Raw genomic sequence first — 23,771 nt, 5'->3', positions numbered from 1 at the left:
TCTTTGGGGGTAAGGGTGGTATCTGTGGACCCTTCATTTTTAAACCACATTTTAAAGTTTGCCCCAAAGGGCAATGGAGAGACATATGATGGTCATAAATAGGATATGGCACATTAACAATGATGAATCACATGGACAAAGCAGTGTAAGAAATACTGTTAAAGATATGTATGAAAAGGGCATGAGCCGGTGATGTGGTAGTGATGGCGGGGATGGGGGTGGGGAAGATAACAGATGGACAACCTCATTCTTTCTTAGAACTAGGACAAGGACCCTGGGGACATTGGGTAGATACCCCTTCCCTTTCCTATTGGAGAATTTACAAGAGAACAACGTGGACAAAGTCCACAAGGATGAGAAGGTAGAAAAGAGGATACAAACTGCACTTGGTTAAAAGGGTTACCCCCATGGTTGAGATTATACATCTGGTCAAATATTTAAAAATGAAAGAAAAACTCTCAAATAGGTGACAGAATGTCATCTTAGACTCAAGCTTCATTTCTGGACTTTTAAGAATGATTGTGAACAATTCTCCCTGTTGATCTGTATTCTCGGTCTCAGCAGAAAGCTTACCAAAAGACTGATATAATCACTTTAGTTTAGATGAATTATTAAGTTATAGGGAATTTTACTGGCAAACTAGGACTATTGGGTCTAGATCATCTATGGATTAAGCACAAACTAGATATATTATAAGGAAACAAATCTGGCTAAATTTTATGCAGGGGTTCTTTCCATCTAAATGCCATTCATAGTCATATACCTAGTGCCTAGAACATATTAGATGCTTAATAAATACTTGTCAGTTGGTCTGACATACCTACACTTAAAACATATTTTTATTGAAATCTTGTTTTTATATCATTTACATTTCCCAATATGTCCATCCTAGATAGCATTCTCTCATAGCTAACAATTAAAAAAAGAAGAACACTTCAGAAAAACTAATATATCAGAATAGTTTGGGAATAGATGCTATGTTAAACACCTATATTCTCATACTTCTAGGGGGCTAAGGATGAAGAAGTTACCAATATATCATTTTATTAATTTTTCTCATCTCACAATTTTTTTTCAGGTTTTTAGAACCTTAATCAATTTTCCCCTTTCATCATTTTTTAGTATAAAACACATACAGAGAGTTTTCTAAAGCATAGCCTAATGACAGACTCACATAACAAATGAAGGCACAAAAAAGAAGACAAAGGATTAGGAATTAGTCAGGAAAGGAGAAAAACCAGAGGTCAAAAGGAAACTGCCTGAAACAAAGGAAATGAGAACTCCATTGAGTAAGCTGTCATTAATTTCATGTATATGTTTAAAAAACCCTACAAAGAATAAGGAATTTGTGCAGGAACTGCTTCATATATGTAGTCTAAATAAGGTAGGTTTGTATGTATGCAAAGATAAAATAATTGCTTGTAAACTAAAAGAAGGGTAGCTCTCATTCTGTTGGTACTAGAGTCCAGGTCTTCAGCACACTGGGTGGATTACCCATCCCACATTCCCTATCTCACCCCATTTGGAAAATATGGTTGCAAATCACACAGGACAAAAAGGTATGATTTCCATTAGGGAATATCTCTTGTCATTTTCTCTCTCATGAGGATGGCACCATTCTGGAGCCAGAATGGAGCAGTGGTAGGATACTAGGCTAGACTGATTTGGGGAAATTGCGTAGTACTTTCTATAATCCTAAACTATTCTCTGCTGCAAAACCCCATTACTTCAACACCAGTATTCTCATGGAGATCCTTGAATGTCTACAGATCCTGGAATACCTCAAAATTTCAGAAAGATTGAAATTGGAAGGAAAGAAAAACAAAGGATATTGGAAACAACATAAAAAGCAACAAAGCACCTACCTGCAGAGCACTGGGGGAAATGCAATGTTTAGATAAAACAAGGTCTCTATCCTCATGCACGAAGGGGATAAGACAGAGAGAACTATAAAACTGAATTTTATTATGAGTATATTGGAGTTACAAAACAAAATGCTGTGTAAAGTCAGAAGAAGAAGATGGGAAATTGTGTGAGCAGCAAAGACAATAGGAGTTTAAGAAGTGTTGTTCAAAATGTTATTGAGAATACATACATACATATATACATATAAACATGCACACTTTCCTCTATACAGATAACTTGAAAAAGAAATGAGCTTGTCATTAAGTGAAAGAGACAGCAGAGACACAACCTGAGTTTTCTTGGGTACCTTAGAGATAATGAAAGAACACAAAAATGGATTCCATTGTATTAGGTCAATCCACATCCACCATGGAGAATTTATGGTAAACATAGAAAAGAATTGTACAAGATGAGAAAGGTATGGATGGTTTTCAGTCTGTGTAGGTGAAGAAAGTGACCATACCAATGAAATCACCTATACTTCAAAGCATCAAAATCAATACTCTTATCCCTACATTCACAAAATGAGTACCAATTATGAACTGAATGCTGAAATTAAACATTTCTCACTCAGACAGCCTATGATTTTGTTATTTGCTTTTTTTGGTTTTGTGCCATCTGTCTCTCCCTTCTTCCAAAACGTTTCCTTCTCCAATCAATAACTTACTTAGCTCCTTTAATGTAAAGTTGGTTTTTGTTGTTGTTCAGTTGTTTCTTATTCTCCATGATGGGATAGCACACCAATAGTGTCCATGGGGTTTTCTTGCCAAAGATATTGGAGTGGCTTGCCATTTCCTTCTCCAGCAAATTTAGGCAAATAAGTAACTTGCTCAGGATCACACAGCTAGTAGGTGTCTGAGGTCAGATTTGAACTCGGTCTTTCTGACTTCAGGCCCAGTGTTCTATCCAGTGATTCACCTATATGCCTCCAATTGATACATAATATTAAATCATTTCCTCCCCCTCTTTAGGAGAGGGGTGATTTTTTAAAACCACCATAACAATTAAATAATAAGCAAAATCACAGAAGTATAACTCAGTCATTTCTGTCAACCACCAAACCATGTATGCTGTTTGGCCATCTAATTGATTGCTTGACGACTGACCAAAATCAGCATGAAAGCAATCGATTTGTTGCTCCTAACAAAGTCTCAAAACTCTATTATTGTTTTCTTGGTTTATCTGAATCTTCTTTTTTCATTTAAAAAAAGATTTCTGTTTCCATGCCATATGTTTAGTATAAAGCTTCTACTTACTCCCCCTAAACTGTCCCTGACTCCTATCTTCCCTATTACTCAAAGATGGATTCCATTGTATTATGTCAATCCTAATTGCACCATCCTCCCAATTCATCAGCTATACAACCTAAGTGTCATCCTCTTATATCCATATCTCTTAGTCCCCATATCCAATCTGTTTCCAAGGTCTGTTGATTTCACCTTTGCAGCTTGTCTCAATATGTCCTCTTCTCTCCTCTGATACTAAACTCTTCTAGTGCAAGCTCTTATCACCTCAAGCCTGTAAGGTGCTAAAATTCTAGCTAGTCTATCTAAAATATCTAATGAGTGGTCACCAATTATAAGCTTTAGCAAGAGTTTAGACTTTTAAGCATTTATTAAGAGAATAAGAATTTGGTGAAGAGAGAGAGAAAGGCCTAGATTCATCTATCCATCTTGGGGAGCTACAGTTCTCCTGCTCTGTTCTCCATGAGAGTCCTGGTGAAAGAGAGCGAGAGAGCCAGCCTTGCCCCTTCTTCCTCCCACAAGTAAACGTCACTTCCTGACACCAAAGAAAAGCCACATGGCTTGCCCTCAGGCACCTTCTCCTCAAGGCAGAGCTTTCCTTCAGTAGTTCTCCAGCAGGTGGCGTCATTCCAATCGTTACAGTCCCCCCTTTGTTTCTTCAAGAAATGCAGGGTGTTTCCTTGGTGAAACAGTCAAAAATAACAGAATATAATACCCTCCCTCTCATTTAATATATGATGCTATTTCTTTAAGTCTGTCAGGACTCAAACTATTCCAGTCTAGACACTGCCTCTTAAAACATTTCTGAATTTCTGGTAAGGACTGGTATACAAAATGAGAGCAGATAATATAGGAATCTCTAGGGTTTAATGGGTCTAGCCCACCATGTTGCTTGGCATGCTTACACAACCTATCATAGAATTTATTAGGTCTCTCATCAGGACTCTGAACTGTATCTATAAATTTTTGCCAGTTATCGGTCTTTCTAGCACAGGATTCCATTGCCTTCAGCAATGTGTCTCTCGCCTCTTTCAACAGATCAAAATGCCTAGGGTTATTGGGGTCCCATTCAGGGTCTTCAATAGGCCACCCAATATCAACCTTTCCTGTGGCTTCCAGGCAATTGACTGCAGCTATTATGTTTGCTCTTTCCCCTGGGGATAATATTGCTTCCATAAGCTCATTAACATAATTCGGAGTGGGCTGATATCCTCTGAAAATTGTTCTAAAATGGCCAATAACCCCTGTGGGATCCTCATCAAATTTAGGAATTTCTCATTTCCATATACCTAAATCTTTGGGGCTAAATGGTATATATCTTCTAAGACTTACTACAACATCATTATTACCATGGGAGAGGATCTTGTGAAGGGGGAGGATTTTTATCCTTTCTGTCTTCTCTAAACATGAATTTTCTCTTTTTTTCTTTTTTCTTTCCTTTGTTGATGTGTCAGCCTGAGAGGCAGATTTACATTCACATTCAGGCCCAAAGCCTTCCTCCTTTTCTCCCTTTTCAGTCAATTCCTTACTTGCTACATTCCAGAGGTTCCAATAAGTTACATCTTTGGGGGACTCAAAATGAAGGATCATGTGTAGAGTTTGCAGTGTTAAGTGATCAAAAGATCCATTCTCTAACCATTTGTTTCCCAGTAAGCTAGAATATTTCTTATGCCACATAAAACACAGTTTGATAAGCCTGGCTTTTGTCATGCCTGGCTGAATTGGTAGCTTGTGAGCATCCCATGCTTCAATTATTTTCTCAAGGTGGGAGTCCTGAATGATATAAAATGTACTATCTTCCATCCCCTTTTTGTAATTCAAAAATTTCCTCACTATAACACCAATAAAAGTAAAAATTAAAATAGGAATAGAATATTCGAATTCATAAGGACCAAACTTAAACAGAATGTCAATCTTGGCCTGGTTGAAAAGCCAGAAGAGGCTTAGTCCTCTTTGGTCCCACAATCCCTGGTCCATTTTGTAAAAGGGAGCAAGGCTTGAAAATAGGAGGGTGAGTACTTAAGGGTTAAAATATATACTTAACCTAGGTGCTTAGCCGTTAAGAGAAACCCAATTTAAAGAGACAGGCATATGTGCAAATAAGGAAAAAAAAATCTCTTACCAAACTGGAAGATCAGAAGATGTAGGTTCAGCTTTCCTCTTCTTTGTCAGCCATCTGTAAGGTGCTAAAATCCTAGCTAGTCTGTCTAAAATATCTAACGAGTGGTCGCCAATAAATTATAAGCTTTAGCAAGAGTTTAGACTTTTAAGCATTTATTAAGGAGACTAAGAATTTGGTGAAGAGAGAGAGAAAGGCCTAGATTCATCTATCTATCTTGGGGAGCTACAGTTCTCCTGCTCTGCTCTCCATGAGAGTCCTGGTGAAAGAGAGCTAGAGAGCCAGCCTTGCCCCTTCTCCTCCCACAAGTAAACGTCACTTCCTGATGCCAAAGAAAAGCCACATGGCTTTCCCTCAGGTGCCTTTTCCTCATGGCGGAGCTTTCCTACAGTAGCTCTCCAGCAGGTGGCATCATTCCAGTTGTTACAAGCCTGAATTATTTCAGTAGCCAGCTGGTTCTACCTGACTCAAGTTTTTCCCCACTCCAGTCCACCCTCCATTCAGTTACCAAAGTGATTTTCCTAAAGTGCAGGCTCAACCACGTCATCTACTCAATAAACTACAGTGGCTCCCTATTGCCTTCAGAATAAAATTGAGAGAAATGATTATTTCTTTCTTATATTAATAAGAAATTTTTGAATAAGGATTAAAGGATACATTGCAGGAAATCTTGGGGAAAATTTACCCAACCAGGCTGAGAGAATTGGTGAATTCCTGTTCATTGCATTTGGTCAGATAGGTCTGGAATAGAAGTGGATTCCGTCTTTGATATGTTATTGATGTCTCTTTGACCAAAATTTGGGTGACCCAAGTTCCATATCCCCATGCAAAGACCCTTATTAGAATGAGCCCACATATCATTATAATATTCATTTTCTTATTAATTGTTAACCAGTTAGAGTTAATCACCACCATCAGGAATATCCACGCTTCTAAGGGCATATAAATAGTGAGCCCACCACCATGAGGAGTCTTTGGCAATTGAGAGTACACGGGGAAATGGGTGGTATGGGGGTTCCTTAAGTATTCCTCTTTAAAGAACTACACCCTCTCAAACACAAATCCAATTAGGATTAAATAATCTTTTATTTAAGGGATAGAGAAAGGAACCAAGAGAGACGTCAAATTTCTCTCAAGTGGAGATAGCACAGAGACATTCTCTGAGATACCTATCTCCTTGAATAGGAGAAAGGCCATAGCTTTTATAGATGATAGATGGGGTGATCAGCTGACCCCTTATTGGGGGTGGGTTCGGAGAAGTTGGGTGAGGGGCAGTTGTTCTGATTTTTGGAGCTATCTGTGGCCTCTTGGCATCAATCAGGCAGCAGCCATGCCTAATGGGCTTATCTTTCTTACTTCTCAAGGTGTCTTTGTCCTTGAGTTTAGCTGGCCAGTTTAAACTTTAATAGTCCCAAGTTCCTGACCCAATAACAGTACTACTGACCTCTTTGACTAAGAAAATGCTACCATTATTAATAAAATGATTAATTACCCAGAAACTATGTCTTTCGAACCTTTTAATGGTCACAAAATACAAAATCCCTTTTTTTGTCATTCAAAGCCTTTCACAGCCCTTGCCTATCTTTCCAGTTTTCTCCCATCTTATTTTCTATCTTTTATGCTTTTATCTAGTGATGGCCTCCTTGCTGTTCCATGAACCAGACATTCCACCTCTCAGCTCTGGTAATTTTCTCTGGCTTTCCTCTCTCTTGTCTCTGCCTACTGCTTTCTCTGGCTTCTTTCAAGTTCCAACTAAAATCCTGCTTTGTACAGAAAACCTTCCCTAATCCCTCTTCATTACAGTGCCTAGTTATCATTTCCTATTTAGCCTACATGTAGCTTACTTTGTATATATTTGTTTATGTGTTGTTTCCTCCATTAGATTGTGAGTTCCTTCTGTCTTATGCCTCTTTTTACATCCCTAAATGCTTAGCACTGTGCCTCACATATGACAGGCTCTTAATAAATGTTTATTGACTGACTAAACTCTCCCTTCTTTGATGGATCAAGAACACCAATGAGAGAATCAAACAAAAGTAATGAGTCATCATGAGGGAAGGTAAAGTTCTCTGGAACCCTGCTCTGGGGCGAATCAGCCTTAAGTATCGAGTGTGCCTCATAATATTGTTCTCCCACTTAAAGAGAGGCCAAGAGGAAAAACATTTGTTAAACACCTACCTAAAGCACCATGCTGAGCACTTTACAACAATCCTAGGAGTTAGGTGCTATTAAGACCCTCATTTTACAGTTGAGGAGATGGAGGCAGACAGAAATTTAGTGATTTACCCAGGGTCACACAGTTAATAAATGTTTGATGCCACATTTGAACTCAGATCTTCATGACTCCATGCCCAGTGTGCTATCTATTGTACCACTTGGCTGCCTCTTAGCTCAGGATCTAATATTAACACACACACATGTATACACACATGTATATGTGTATACACATATCTACATGTATACATGTACACATATGTATACGCAAACATATATACACACAGTCAACCCTTTTCCCTGTAAGGAACTTGATAGTATACTAGTTAGTTACTAGATAGTATCAACCCTGATAATTTGGCTATATGATAGTTAGGTGGTATAATAGATAGACTACTTGACTTAAAGTTAGGATGTGAATTCAAATCCTACCTCAGATATGTACTAGGCTATGTGGCCCCATGACAACTCACTTAAGCTTTCTTGTCTTTGGTTTCCCCATCTGTAAATTGGGAGTTATAATAGTACTCACTTCATAGCATGATTGCAAGGTTCAAAGGAGATCATATATATTTAAAGTGTTTTTGCAGACCTTCAAGTGCTATGTAAATGCTAGCTATTATTATGATTCACACAATCCATAAATTTCTGGTCAAGGGATCTTTCCCCTTCCCTTATTTGTAGATGGATGAATTATTAATCATTCCCAGATGCAGAGGAGAGAGTAAAGATGGGAAAGTCCATCTCCTGTGTTATCTCTCATTTTAGAAAGTAAGTTGCCCAAATTCAGGGTCTATCTCTTAATTTCATTTAGCATCTCATGGGAACTCAAAATAAATTATTCTGAATTTTGGTGAGCTATTTATTGACAGTTTTAAAAAACCAAGTATGACTTCTGCTTTTGATTGTTGGTTTCCAAAAAAATGTCATCTATTTAACTCTTAGTTTGGATCTATCCTCCAAAATCAACCTTCCAAATTCTCTTGCTCAAGCCGGAAGGATTTCTTGGCACAGGAAACAAGTGGGAAGTGTGTGGTATGCAAGTCTTCTTGTATCTGCTTGTATTTCTACCTTTCTGGGGACCAGAATGGTCCAGACAGGTGGAAAAAAGCTAAAAGATTAATGGTAAGAGATCTCAAAATGCTTAATCCTTTCAGATAAGGATTAACAGCGCCTCAAAACAAAGCCATAGAAAATGAGAAACAATGGCTTCTAACATCTATCTAAGCAAAGGGTTTCAGACATGCCTAGTTATTTTAGGAAGTCACACAGTACATGTTAAATCAACTTCAGAAGTTGCTGGCATCTCTACCTGCTGCCAACATTAAAGTTCATTTTGGCATGAAGTTGACCTTTCAAGAAATTTTAAGGCATCACTATGAAATGCTTTTGTGGGCAGATTGGTAACACGACCTAATAAGGTGTTTCTTGTGTATCTGGCACACAAAAACCCTTCATCTCAAGGTTCTATAGTCCACCCTCCCCCAACACCACTGGGGTTCACTGTAGATCTAGTTTTCCTTCCTACTTTTACAAACCTGACATCTTTCTGTCTTAAATTGAATTCTTATGAGATTTAAAGGGAGCCCAAGGAACACACGGGAATGCAAAGAATATTTCATTCAATTCAAGAAACATTCATTAAGTACATAGTCTTTACCATGTACTCATCTAAAGTCTGGGGGAAAAGTTGAAAAATAATCTTTCCTCAAAGAATCAATGACTGACAGGCATTTATTTAAGTGCCTGCTCCGGAAGGCTCTGTGCTAGGTGCTCAAGGAGTTTACAGGCTACTAGGGGGAAACATTATAAACAAAAGGGAGGCCTGGGGTCATATTTCCAGTCCAGGTCAGCTCAGAGAGACAGGCAGGGAGGTCTTCAGATAGAGTCTAGCCAAGAATAGCTGAGCAGAGCATTCCAGTGTAGGGAGAGGCTGTGCATCAGGCCAGCATAGAGGGGCCTATATTTATGTAGGGTGAGGGAATAGATGCCAATTGGCAGCTCCATTGCTCACAGCCCAGTTCCAGGTCATAGATCCAGGGCAGACTGAGAAGGGGACTTTTATGTAGAGATGGCATTCCAGGGTGGGAAGCTGTTGAGGTCCCTAGGCTGTATACTGGGCAAGAAGCAAGTTCACAATCAAGCAGCAGATGTCTCCAGGAGTAGAAGAGGTTCTCCTTTCAAGATTCCAGCCTAGTCTGAAGTCTACAGAGGAATAACTAGGGCAGGAATTCCAGGAATTAAAGTAAAGTCTAGAGTTTCTGTCACTCTGAACCAGTAGAGTATCCCACTTGGCTGACCATGGCTGAGTCAGTCAGCCCAAAAGCAGTCTACTGAAACTCCAAACAGGGCAAGTCCATAGGCCTGTTGCTCAGAACCAAATCCTGGTGAGGAACTTTCAGAGTTCAGGCCAGGGGAGCAACCATCAGACTTTACCCTGGAGCAGACCACTTTGGGAGCACTGAAAGCCTGCAGGTCCCCAGCCTGAGCTGTCCCAGAGATCCTGGAGTAATATAACACTCAATACCCCCAAGAAGCAGCAACAGGGGCAGTCCCATCAGAATTCCCATCAGAGCCTGACCCTAAATAGTCTGAAGACCAAACAGCAAATAGTTTTTTGTTTTTATTTTTTGGTTTGTTTTGTGGTTGGATTCATATAAATGTTGAAGGCATTTAGTAGGTAGAATCCCAAATACTTTATACATTCTTTAATTATTGTTAATAGAATTTCTCTTTCTTTGAATAGAATTATCTCTTCTTTTTAGATTTTGTTAATAATATGCAAAAAGGAGCACAATTTATGTGAGTTTATATTATATTCTATTAGGTTGTTGGGTAGCTAGGTGGCACTGGACCTTGAATCAGGAAGATCTGAGTTCAAATCCCATTACCTACACTTACTAGCTGTGTGACCCTGAGCAAGTCACTTAACCTTTGGGTGTCTCAATTTCTTCAACTGTAAGATGAGGATAATAATAGCATCTACCTCCCAGGTTTGTTGTGAAGATCAATCAAGTGAGATATTGGTAAAGTGCTTCGCAAACCTAAAAACACTAAATACTAGCTATTTGTTTCAATAAAAATCCTAGTTGATTTTCTAGGATTTTAAAAGTATATCATCATATCATTTGCAAGGAGTGATAATTTATTTCTTTGCTATGTTTATTACCTCAATTTATTTTTCTTGTCTTATTTGTATATTATAACATTTCCAGAACGATGTCATATAAAGGTGGTGATAATAAACAGCTTTGCTTTACCTTGATTCTATTGAAAAGATTTCTTTCTGTATTACTGGTAACATATGTTTTTGGTTTTAAATAGATCCTATTAAGAAAAAACTCAGTTCTAGGTTTTTTAGTCTTTTTGACAGAAATGGGTGTTTTTTGTTATCAAAACACTTTTCTGTATTGATTGATATATTATGTGACTTTTGTTGGATTTGTTATTATTACTGTGTTTATAGTTTTCCAAATTTTGAACCACCTCTACAACCTGATCATTGCATGTAACGTTTTAAATATATTGCAGTACTCTCTTTGCTAACACTTTATTAACTATTCTTACATTAATAATTCATTGGGGTTATTGATCTATATTTTTCTTTCTCTGATTTGTTTTTTTTTTCTGGTTTAGTTATCAAGACCATATTTGTATTATAAAAGGAATGTGGTAGGATCCCTTCTTTTTTTAAAAATTTCTTATTTTATTTTTTTAGTGAGGCAATTGGGGTTAAGTGACTTGCCCAGGGTCACACAGCTAGTAAGTGTTAAGTGTCTGAGGTTGGATTTGAACTCAGGTACTCCTGACTTCAGGGCCGGTGCTCTATCCACTGCACCACCTAGCTGCCCCAATCCCTTCTTTTTTTAAGAGGCAGCAAAGAAAATAGAGACAGAGCTGGCTTCAGAACCAAGAAGACCTAGGTTCAAGTCTCAAATCTCACAGGCACTTAATATGTAACCTTAAGCAAATCAGCCTCACCTCTCCAGGAAACTAAAATTTTAGGTTGCAGAGAAAGTGAATTGGTAGAATGAGTTTGTTTACTAGGAAGTTTCCAGTATCAATACAATCCCTATCTTTTCTTTCCCTGATTTTGCAAACAGTCTATGCAATGTTGGAATTAATTATTCTTAGAATATTTGATAGGATTAACTTATAAATCTATTTGGTTCTCTATTTTATTTTTTTCCTTTGGGAGTTGATTTGTAGCTTGTTCAAATTCATTTACTGAGATTGGGTTACTAAATTTAAAAATTTCTTATTCTATTAGTCTAGGTATTTTATACTTTTGCAAATATTCATCCAGTTTTCAGTAAAAGATTATTGTAATGCTTCTGTCTTTCCTTATTTGTTTATTAATTTTTATGCCCTCACACATCATCAATTTCTATCAAGGTGCCATTCACAAAAAAGTGCATTTCTTTCTATTCTAATTCAGTAATTATCAAAGATCTATCGTATTTAACTTTTCTAAAATTCTCCTAAAATATTTACAATTTTTGTGATTTGTCTAGGTTGAAAAAGGATACAAGGAAGTCCCATTACAGTTATATTGTCTACTTTCTCTGTAATTTGTTTAAATTTTCATTTTAGTATTTTTATGCAAAACCACTGATAAATATTATATACTGATAATATTTGTTTATGGTATCTTTAACATTATGTAGTTTCCCTTTTATCTCTTTTAGTTATGCAAATTTTTTATTTTTGCCTTGTCTGAGATCATGATTGCTATCCATTATTTTTAAATTTTTCCTGAAGTGTAATAAGTTCTGCTCTAGGGCCTTGTTTTATCTTTGTAAATCCTTATGTTTAACTTATATGAATCCCTATGCAAACACACTGATGCATTCCTCTTTCTAATACATTCTACTGCCTTCTATTTTTTGATTAGTTTATCCCATTTTCATTCATGGTTATGATTATTAATTATGTATTTCCCATCATCCTCTTAGACTTTTCCCTCATCAGCTAATATTCTATAATTGAAATAATCTGTGCTCCTACTGCCTTCCTCTCTTCCTCTTTCCTAGACTTCAATCACTGGTGCCCTCCCTCCCTCCCTCCCTCTCTCCTTCCTTCCTTCCTCCCTCCCTTCCTGCCTCCCTCCCTCCCTCTTTTCCTCTCTCCCCTTTTGATCGCTACATAGTTGAAATTTGTTTTATTTATGAATATTTCCTCTTCAACTCTACCTTTTCTTTAAATCTGCCTCTTCTATTTCCCTATCTTGGCTTGAACCTGTTGTGTTTAATGTTTTATTTGTTATTTTTAAAAAACAAACATTTGTTTCTGTGTGTTTTGACCCTCCTTTGTCAGATTCAGATAAGAGTGAGGTTTGTACGATACCCAGCTCCTCTCATTGCCCCCTCTATGCTTGTATGTTTTTCTTCTTATTCACCCCAATTATGATAAAAAGTAAATTATACCCTCCCCCTTTCCATTTCTTCACATATGTACTCCTTTTCCCCCTTCCCTATCATTTCTCTCTCAAGACCTTCAAAATAGAATAAAACCATGTTAGGCCCTCTGTATCACTTATTTAATTCCCTTTGCAACTTCTCAAAGATATTTGGGCTCTAAAAAGACATGTCTCTTTATTCCCTATTAAAACTTAAGTATATAATCATGATTTAACCAGTTCTAATTCCTCTAATATGTTGACCTTTCTTACCTGAGTAAATTACTATCACTAAAAGCTAATTGAGGGGCAGCTAGGTGGCACAGGGGATAAAACACTGGTCTTGGATTCAGCAGGACCTGCATTCAAATCCAGCCTCAGACACTTGACACTTACTAGCTGTGTGACCCTGGGCAAGTCACTTAACCCTCATTGCCCTGAAAACAAACAAACAAAAAAGCTAATTGAGGGTACTGGCTGACAACCAATGGGGAAAACATCAGCAGGAACTGGTGAATATGGTTTCAGAAACCCTAGCCTCAGTCCCCTAGTTTTTTGCTGGAGAAATAGCCAGCTGCCTCCCGGAGTCACAGCTCACCAATTAGAGTGGGAGCTGGGGAAATAACCCTGGAGGGACTGCTACTATGGAATCGTTGCAAATGTGTAAAAATAAGAGACCAAATAGATAGTTAAAGGATATGAACAGGCAATTCCCAAAAGGAAAAATCAAAGCATTCTTAAAAACAACCAAAATGTTCCAAATTGATAATAATGAAAGGAATGAAAATTAAAATAGCTTTGGTGTCTAATCTCACACCCATAAGAAAATAATGGCATACCCATCAAATTGGCAAAGATGATACAAAACAAAAATAAAAATTGTTAGAGGAACTGGCAGACTAATGCACTACTGATGAAGTTGTGAATTGTTTTAAGTATTCTGGAAAGCAATTTGGAGCTATACCCCAAAAGTATCTTAACTTGTTTAAGAAAGCTCTTGACCCAGAGATATTACTCCAAAGATTAAAGCCAGAGGGAAAGGACCCATTGACACAACAATATTCGTAGCAGCACTTTCTGTTATAATAAAAAATTGAAAACAAAGTAGATTTCCATCAAAGTGGGGAATGACTAAACAAATTATATGAGAATGTTTTATAATAGTATTGTTCTCTCAGAATTGATGATGCAGGAGAGTGGTAATTCTGGTTAAGGGTGACTAGAATGTAAATGTAATAGATAGACCTTGGAGATCAAACCAATCATAATTGCTGGCTTTGTTGTGCTTTAAAATCATAGCTATCTCTATATATCAATATATCACCTCACTTGAGTGTCACAATAGCAGTCAGTATAAGATAGGCAATGCAATTATTTTTAATCTCCATTTACAAGCAAGATTCAGAGAGGTAATTTTACTTTCCAAGGGTCAGTAGGTATCAGAAGTGTGATTGAAACCCTGGTCTTCTGCCTTTAAATCTAATGTTCCTTTCACTACCATAGTTGCAATAATGTATTGTTTGCTGTTATTCAGTCATTTTTCAGTTGTGTCTGACTTTTTTGTGACCCCATTTGGGATTTTTTTTTGTCAAAGATACTGGAATGGTTTGCTATTTCCTTCTCCAGCTCATTTTACAGGCAGTCCAATAATTTTCAAATTAACTCTCCTGGATCTATTTTCCAGGTCAGCTGTTTTTCCAAGGAGATATTTCACATTGCCCTCTATTTTGTTTTATTCATTTGGATTTGTTTTATTGTCTTGATTTCTCATAAAGTCATTAGCTTCTATTTGCTTAATTCTAATTTTTAAGCAATGATTTTCTTCAGAGAACTTTTGTACCTCCTTTTCCATTTGGCTTTTCAAGCTGTTGACTTTTTTTCATGACCCTCCTGAATCACTCTCATTTCTCTTTCCATTTTTTCCTCTACCTCTCTGACCTTATCTTCAAAGTGCTTTTTGAGCACCTCTATGCCCTGAGACCAATTCATATTTTTCTTGGAAGCTTTGGATGTAGGAGTCCTGACATTGCTATCCTCTTCAAAGGGTATACTTCAATCTTCCTTGCCACTAAAGAAACTTTCCATGGTCCTCACCTTTCTCTGTCTGCTCATCTTGCCTGTCTTTTACTTGACTTTTAACTCCTTCCTAAAGTGGGGTACTATTTCCATGCTGTACTGTCCCAAGATTCAGGGGGTCCCAGGTGGTATGATTTAAGGAGGGGAAGGTTCTTCACTCACCTGGCCTGTTCCCTGATCCATAGATAACCCCAGGTCAACTTGCTAATTAACCAGACAGCAAAACTTTGTGTGCTATGGTTGTTAGCTCCGACAAGCCTGCACCCTTCCCCAACCTGGGCCATCACTACTCAAGTCTACTTCCTGGTTCCCAGAAGGGGTGAAAAACACAATCTCAGCCTCAGCACCAGCAGAGACCCATGTAATCTCCCCCATGCCAACCACTCAGCCCTCTCACCAGGCCATGAGCTTAGTTCCAGACAACAATGGCACTGCAGCTGATTCAGAGGCTTGCAGGGTCTCTTTCCCTGACTTGGCCTGCCTGGGACTGGATCTGTGTCAGTGTGACTGTGGGGTTGGGTTCCACTCCTGCCTCAGTATAGCAGCCCCCTCCTTCTGACCTTCTAAGCTGTCTTTGGCTGGAAAATGATCTCAGCCTGTTCTTTTGTGGGTTTTGCTGCTGCAGGAATTGTCCTATGGCATTATTTGGAGGTTTTTTGGAGCAATTGTGTCGTGAGTTCTGAGAGCTTACTGCCTTTCCTCTGCCATCTTGGCTCCTCCCCATCCAGCTCATTTTGCAAATGAGGCAACTGAAGCTAACAAGATTAAGTGACTTGCCCAGGGTCATACAGTTAGTGGCTGGGGCCAGAATTAAACTCTGGAAGATGAATCTTCCTAACTTCAGGCCCAATATTCTATCCACCATGCCACCTAACTCTAGTGAACAGAAAATGTTTTTGTGTGAATTTTATACAAAACTGCCAGCCAGGCTTAATGGATTTCCAATAACTTTTAAATACCAAAACACATTTTAAGGACCATGTGGAGAAGAGAATAGTGGGTGGGATTTAGATTCAAATTTAGCTTCAGACATTTCTTAGCTAGCTGCATAACTATGGCTAGTCACTCAGATGATTATCTGAACTTTGATTTCCTCATTGGGAAAAAAAAGATCAGTCAATCAATCCAAAAGAATTTATTAAGTTCCTATTCTATGCCAGCAACTGTTTTAGGTATTAATACAAATACCAGGTGTCCCAAAAGTTGTATTGCAGTTTTAAGCTTTAGTTATTTAAAACTACACTAAGACTTTTAGGTCAGGGAAGCTAGGTGGCACAGTGCATAAAGCACTGGCCCTGGATTCAGGAGGACCTGAGTTCAAATCCAGCATCAGACGCTTGACACATACCAGCTGTGTGACCCTGGGCAAGTCACTTAACCCTCACTGCCCCACAAAAACCCCAAAACCAAAACAATATTTTTTTTAAAAAAAAAAGATTTTTTGGTCACCCAATGTAAAGCATGAAATTATCCCTCATCTCAAGGAGCTTGCATTCTTCCTGGAGAAGCATAATAAATGCAAGATAGTAAAATACAAGGTAATATAAAACGACATTAGTTATTGGGAGGGGGAGAATTAGGAAAGGAGACCCTTATGTTGTTTCTTGAAGAAAGAGAGGGATTTGATAGGACAGACATAAGGAGGCAGTTCATTCTAGGTATTAGGTTTGGTCAGTGAAAAGGTATACAGATGGGAAATGGTTTGTAAGTATGTGAAGAAAAGAGAAAGTCAGTTGGTTTGATCATAGAGTACAGAAAGGGAAGTAATTTATGATGACTCTGAAAAAGCAGATTCAGGCCAGGCTTTAAAGGGCTTTAGAAGTCAAAAAGAGGCATTTATATTTTATCTTAAAGGTATTAGGGAGCCTTTGGAGTTTATTCAGTAGAGGAATGACGTGGTCAGATCTTTGGTTAACAAAAATCAGCTGACTGGGAAAGATGAAGTAGAGATCAATTAGGAATCAGCAGCAATAGTCTGGGGGAGAAGTGATGAAGGCCTAAATTAAGATGTGAGCTATACAAGTACAGTGAAGAATGAAAATTTAAAAAATTCCGTGGAGGTAGAAATTTGTCAACTTATGTGTGGGAAGAGGAAAGCTGAGGAGTCGAGAATAATGTTGAGGTTACAAACCTGGAAAGAATGAGGATGTCTTCAATAGAAGTAGGGAAATTTCGAAATGAATGGGTTGGAGAGGAGAAGACAATGAGTTCTGCTAGGGAGCTGTTGAGTTTAAGATATTTCTGGAACATTCCATTTGAAATATCTGTTTTTCACCCTTCATTCTCAATGATGACCAATGATATCACAGGTGATGTCTTGACTTGCTGCGGCACTGGAGCTAAGTGAAGCAGAGTTGCACAAAGTCATCAGCCTCTCTTCTAGTCATCAAAGTCCACTGGAAAACAAAAGTCAAGATTTCTGGCAATGGCTTGGGATGCAGTGGACAACTTTGGCATCTTCAACATCTGACAAAGCTCTTAGCATTCCACAGTGCCTGATTCATCCACTTTCATGGCTGTTGGAACAAATTGTTCTTGTTCACCCATTCCACCAGAAGAAGTCTTCACATGCCTGGGGTAGAAGAGCTTGAGGCCTATCAGTTACCCTCAGCCCATTTACCAAGACAGTTTTACTGGGATGTGGCTGCTACCCATGCTATGGCCTTTTGGAGTTGCAAACGAGAAGTTGGGGGGACAGATGGAGACCCAAAGTGAATGAATAGCCCATAAAAGGGCTGGGCAAGCCCTCATACCAGAGGTGTCAGTCCTCCCTGAACACCCCATGGTGTCGTGATTGAAGCTCAGGAAGGAGATGCATACACAGACACAGAGCAATTGACATAGAGTTGATCATTAAACCCATGGTTACTGATGAGGTCACAGAAAGAGAAGAGTTAAAGGATATGCTGTGGATGATGAATCAGCAAAGAAGATTGGGAAGGAATGGTAAGACAGGTAGGAGGAGAACCAAGAGAGGGTGGTGTCATGAAAACCCAGAGAAGAGAATGTATCCAGGAGTGTGTAAAGAATTAATTGTTATTTGAGGTTTTTATGACCCCATCTTTTGGCTAGAATTTAAAAAAAGAAAAACACCTCAGCGAGCTGCACTGGCCTCTGGGGCTCCACAAACCTCACAGTGCTCCACCCACTGGCTGTAGCTGTCACCATGGCACTGGCACCTCACGTCATCACCACTTGCTGATGTCTACATGGGCCTGGCAAAATTATAATGATTGGAAGCCTAGTGAGGGCAGTCATGTGACTGTCAGAGCGGGCAGCCAATTGTCTGGGGGATGTCTGGGGTCTGCTGGGAAGAAGGGAGAGATTCACTATTCTAACGGGAAGCTGGAAGGCGACAGGACATTGCTGTGTATTCTCAGCTGATTCCTGGGCGGTGGTGTTATTCAGGTTGTATAATTTCCCTTTCCCCATTTTATTTCCTTTCCCTTGATCCTACTGATCCTGTTTGTGGTTTGTTTTTTTTTAAGTTCATTCTTGTTAAATAAATCCTGCTCTGTTTTGAGGGAGGCTGCCAGTCTCCTTCCTTGCCCCAATATTGCAGCAAGCCGCTTAGCTAACACTCCCCAATTAAAAATTGGTCCCCACAAGTAGAGAGATGATAACTCCTGTAATATTTATTTAATGAAACTACATGTTCTAGTTGATTGAGAACCTCTGAAAATCAGGAAGACTGGGGTTCAAATGCCACCTCTGACCAATTCTGGCTATGCAAGCCAATTAACCTCTAGGGGCATCAGGTAACTCTCTTAGACTATAAGTTTGCAGGATAGGTGCTTATATGTTTTGGTAAAGGGCAGCTAGTGGTGAAGTGGATAGCCAGTCCTTGAGTCAGATGACCTGAGTTCAAACATGGCCTGACACAAGCTGTGTGACTCTGGGCAAGTTACTTAACCATATTTGCCTCAGTTTCCTCATCTGTAAAATGAGCTCAAGGAAAAGGCAAACCACTCCAATATCTTGACAGAAAATCCCACAGGCAATCTCAAAGAGTTGGACACTGAAACAAACAATTGAACAATAAAAATGCATTGGTAGAGGGGGTTTCTTTACCAAGAATTCCCCAAATGGTCTGGACAAAAACAAAGAAAATCTACCTCAACAGGCTTTGAGGCTCAAATTAAATAATATACACAGTCAAATCTTAATTTGCACAGGCCTATCAAAATGTCAGTTATTATATGTAAATCACAACAGTACCTCTTTACAAATGTAATAACCTTTGTTTTCTAGAAAGGGAAGTTTCTTGAATCTCAGTGACAAATCCCCAACAATGTCAGGAACAGGTTTTGACTTTGTAGCCCGGTATTTTTAGCAACTAATCAGACAATGCTGTTCTTAGTCATTGAAAAAAAATCCATCCAACTTTCTACCATGGGAAGGATGTTGATGCATCCTCATATCTGGAGAAAATTCTGTAGGGTAAAAGGCACACACATTCTCCTTTAAGACATCAAACTGTCTTTAAATTACACATTAGGAGAGAACACCTTTCAGTGACGGTTTAACTGGTAAAATAGCTGAAGTTTGCAAAATATTCTAGGACCCGATAAAAATACTGTGCTGAGATATGACAGTGATGATGGTGCTAATAATAATAAAAAATAAACCTTCTATGACTCTTGAAAGTTTGCAAAGCATTTGATTTTCTGTAGAATAGCTTTATGACTTGGGTGCTATTGTTATAATTTTACAATTCAGGAAAATGAGTCTGAGCAGTTAAGTGACTTGCACAGGGTTACACAGCTAGTACGCATGTCTAAGGCAGTAATTGAACTCAGATCTTCCTGACTGTATCCATTCTAAAATTAATAAACTTTTCTGGAAAAGCAAAGTCACATTCAGTCCAGTTATCAGCACTAAATATTTTCTTCTCAATCTGTCTCCAATACTCTGCCCCTCCCCGCCAAAGTGGGATGTGTATTGTATGTGTGTATGAAATTTCCAATAAATTACAGCATCATTTATCTTCATCAAGAGACATAATTCCATAACAATTCAAATGTAAGCCAATTGAATGAAAAACACATGGTTAAAAAATGGAACCATCATATGTATTAATTAAAATTCCTTTACAGCTTGCTTTATCTTCTCTCCCAGACATCCTGCCTGGGTCTACCCCTTTCTGATCTCCACTAAGCTTCACCTCGCTTTCCTTCCCTCCAGCCATATGTGATAAGCAGCCTTTGATGTTGGGGAGACCACTCACTCTTATTTTCTTCTCAGCACCCCCACATCATTTTCTTTTTTTCCAAATTATGGGAAGAGTCTGGCTGATGGAGCTGTGGTGCTGCAGAGGTCTCAGACTTCCTGTCTGCATCTCTTCATAGAAACCCCCCTGAAGTTACCAAATATTCCTTACTCAAGTATTTTTTACCTGAATGGCCAGCATAAAGGTAAGAAAATATTCACCCATCTGCCCACACACACACACACACACACACACACACACACACACACACGCACACATGCAGATGAATATTCCACCATGGATTGAGGTTGTAGGGAATAGGTACTAAAACTGGAGGCCAAGAAAGAAGTAAGGGAGATGTGGCAGTGGGGAGGGGGAAGGAGTGAGAGATGAGCTAATAATGTTATAATTTTCTTTCAAACATCTAAGAACTCCTGACACAATCCTTCTCTACACTTCCTGTGCACATTTCTAAATCACAGCAAGAGCTAGACCACATGATCAGGAAATTCTAAAACAGGAGTTCTTAACTTTTTTATTGTCACTGACCCTTTTGACAGTCTGCTGAAGTCTATGGACTCAACAAAAGTTGAGAACTATCTTTACATGTAACAGAAAAAAATAAAATACTTTATTAATTTTTTAATAAAGTATTTTATTAAAGTATTAATTTTATTAAAGTATTAATTTTTTAATAAAGTATTTTATTTTTTTCTGTTACATGTAAAGATAGTTCTCAACTTTTGTTTATGCAAGCTTTACAATTTCAGATTGTTCTCCCTCCCTCCCCTCCCTCCCCCCTCCCCTAGACAGCAGGTAATCTGATATAGGTTATATATATATATATATATATATATATATATATATATATATATATATATATATATATATATATATACACACACACACACATATATATACACACACATACATACATATATACATATATATACACATACACATATACATATACATATATACACATAATAACATTAATCCTATTTCTGTATTAGTCATGTTATAAGAGAAAAAATCAGAGCAATGATGAAAAACCTCAAAATAGAAAAAAACAACAGCACCAAAACCAAAAGAAATAGTGTGGTCCATTCAGCATCTATACTCCGCAGTTCTTTTTTTTTTTCTTGGATTTGGAGATCCTCTTCTATCATGAGTTCCCTGGAACTCTTCTATACCATTGCATTGGTGAGAAGAATATAGTCCATCACAGTAGATCAACACTCAATGTTGATGATACTGTGTACAATGTTCTTCTGGTTCTGCTCATCTCATTCATCATCAGCTCACGCAAGACACTCCAGGTTTCTCTGAACTCCTCCTGCTCATCATTTCTTACAGCACAATAGTATTCCATTGGGGGCGTCTAGGTGGCGCAGTGGATAAAGCACTGGCCCTGGATTCAGGAGTACCTGAGTTCAAATCCGACCTGGGACACTTGACACTTACCAGCTGTGTGACCCTGGGCAAGTCATTTAACCCCCATTGCCCCGAAAACAAACAAACAATAGTATTCCATTGTATTCATATACCACAACTTGTCCAGCCATTCCCCAATTGATGGGCACCCCCTCAACTTCCAATTCCTTGGCACCACGTAAAGAGCAGCTATAAATATTTTTGTACATGTGGGTCCCTTTCCCCTTTCCATGATTTCTTTGGGAAAAAGACCCAAAAGTGGTATTGCTGGGTCAAAGGGTATGCACAGCTTTATCGCCCTTTGGGCATAATTCCAAATTGCTCTCCAAAATGGTTGGATCAGAAGGAAAACAATTTATGACCAAACAAGAGATAGAGTATATTATAAAATGCAAAATGGATGATTTTGATTACTTAGAATTCTTTTTTAAAAAATCAGGAGTTCTTAACCTGGGCTCCATCAACTTCTTAAAGAAATATATATATATATATATTTTTTTTTTTAAGTGAGGCAATTGGGGTTAAGTGACTTGCCCAGGGTCACGCAGCTAGTAAGTGTGAAGAGTCTGAGGCCGGATTTGAACTCAGGTACTCCTGACTCCAGGGCTAGTGCTCTATCCACTGCGCCACCTAGCTTCCCCAAGAAACATCTTTTGACAATCAATGTAATTGATTTCCTTTGCAATCTTATCATTTATGCATTTAGAAACCTTGTTTTAAGTATGTGTATGCAAGTGTATGTGTATGTTTCTATGTCTGTATGTATATGTGTATACTTATATATGCATATCACCAATATTTCAATTATTAATATATTTTCTAGAAACATAGAGCTCTATTAAGCATTCTGACAAATTTTACTTTTAGAAGACCTGTGGTTATATCACAGTTTCATTCCAAGTGAGGAAGTACCAATTCAGAGTGGCACTTACTCTGAATCTTGTGGTCATGGATGGCTATCTGAAAGCATTGAGAAGGTAAGGGACTTGCCCAGGGTCACACAGCATGTTCAGAGGCAAAACCTGAATCCTAAGGCCTAATTAGGCCCTATTGCCTATCAAAATTTTAGTTTATGCTTATAATCCCAATAATGTAATGTATATGCTGATATATCAAGGTTCAAAATAATAATTTATCAGCTAAGTACTCCTTGAGGCAACAAGGAGATGCAGCAGATGGAACTTGAAGTCAGGAAGACCTGAAATTCAAATCAGGCCACAGATACTTACTAGCTATGTGACCTTGTACAAGTCACTTAACCTGTCTGCTTCAGTTTCCTCAACTGTAAAATGGGGGAAATAATAGCACTGATTTCACTGGGTTGTTGTGAGGATAAAATGAGTTCATTTATAAAGTGCTTAACACAGTGCCTGGTGCATAGTAGGTGTTTAATAAAATATTCATTTCCTTCCCTGCCCCTCAGCTTTCTCATATCCATTATGTTGTTTCATCCTGAGGCTTTGTATTAACATTCGACTTACTCCATTTTGTTATATTTTTTAAAAAATAAAATATGGTATTTAACAAGTTGGGGTGATAGACTGTTTCAGAGGAGCATTGGAATAATGGATTTGAAACGAACTAAGATACATTTTAGCTCTCCTAAAACATCATTAATAAACTCTCCATTCTGATCTCTAGCTATTCACTACTTTCTATGGTACTGATTGCTTCTTATGAAATGCCAACATAACCACCAACCATAAATCTAAAGAGCTTTGGCCAAAAGCCCTCTCTCTCAAGCATAGTTTATTAGCCATAAATTGGAAAAAGATGGTGATTCTTTAAGTAGGGCCAATATTCAGATTTTTATTTATTATTTTTTTTACCATTTTCCCACTGGGCAGTTCTGGGACTATTTTTTCAATCCATCCTTCAATAAACATTATTAAGCACTTACTAGATGCTAGGCGCTGTGCTAAGTGCTGAGAATACAAAGGCAAAAACAGTCCCTGCCTTCAAGGAATTTACATTCTAGTGGAGTCAACAGGAAAATACTATGTATATAAAAGACACATGCAGTGTAATTGGAAGGTAATATGAGAGGTAGGATAGGACTGGGGAGGACCTACCTCCTGAGAAGATTGGCTTTGAGCTGAATCTTGAAGGAAGACAGGAAAGGTAGGAGTGAGACAAAGATGGAGAACATTCCAGGCACAGGAGAGTTAGAAT

Source organism: Dromiciops gliroides, chromosome 3 (genome assembly GCF_019393635.1).
Source record: "Dromiciops gliroides isolate mDroGli1 chromosome 3, mDroGli1.pri, whole genome shotgun sequence".
Lineage (NCBI taxonomy): Eukaryota > Metazoa > Chordata > Mammalia > Microbiotheria > Microbiotheriidae > Dromiciops > Dromiciops gliroides.
This window is presented reverse-complemented; position numbering follows the sequence as displayed.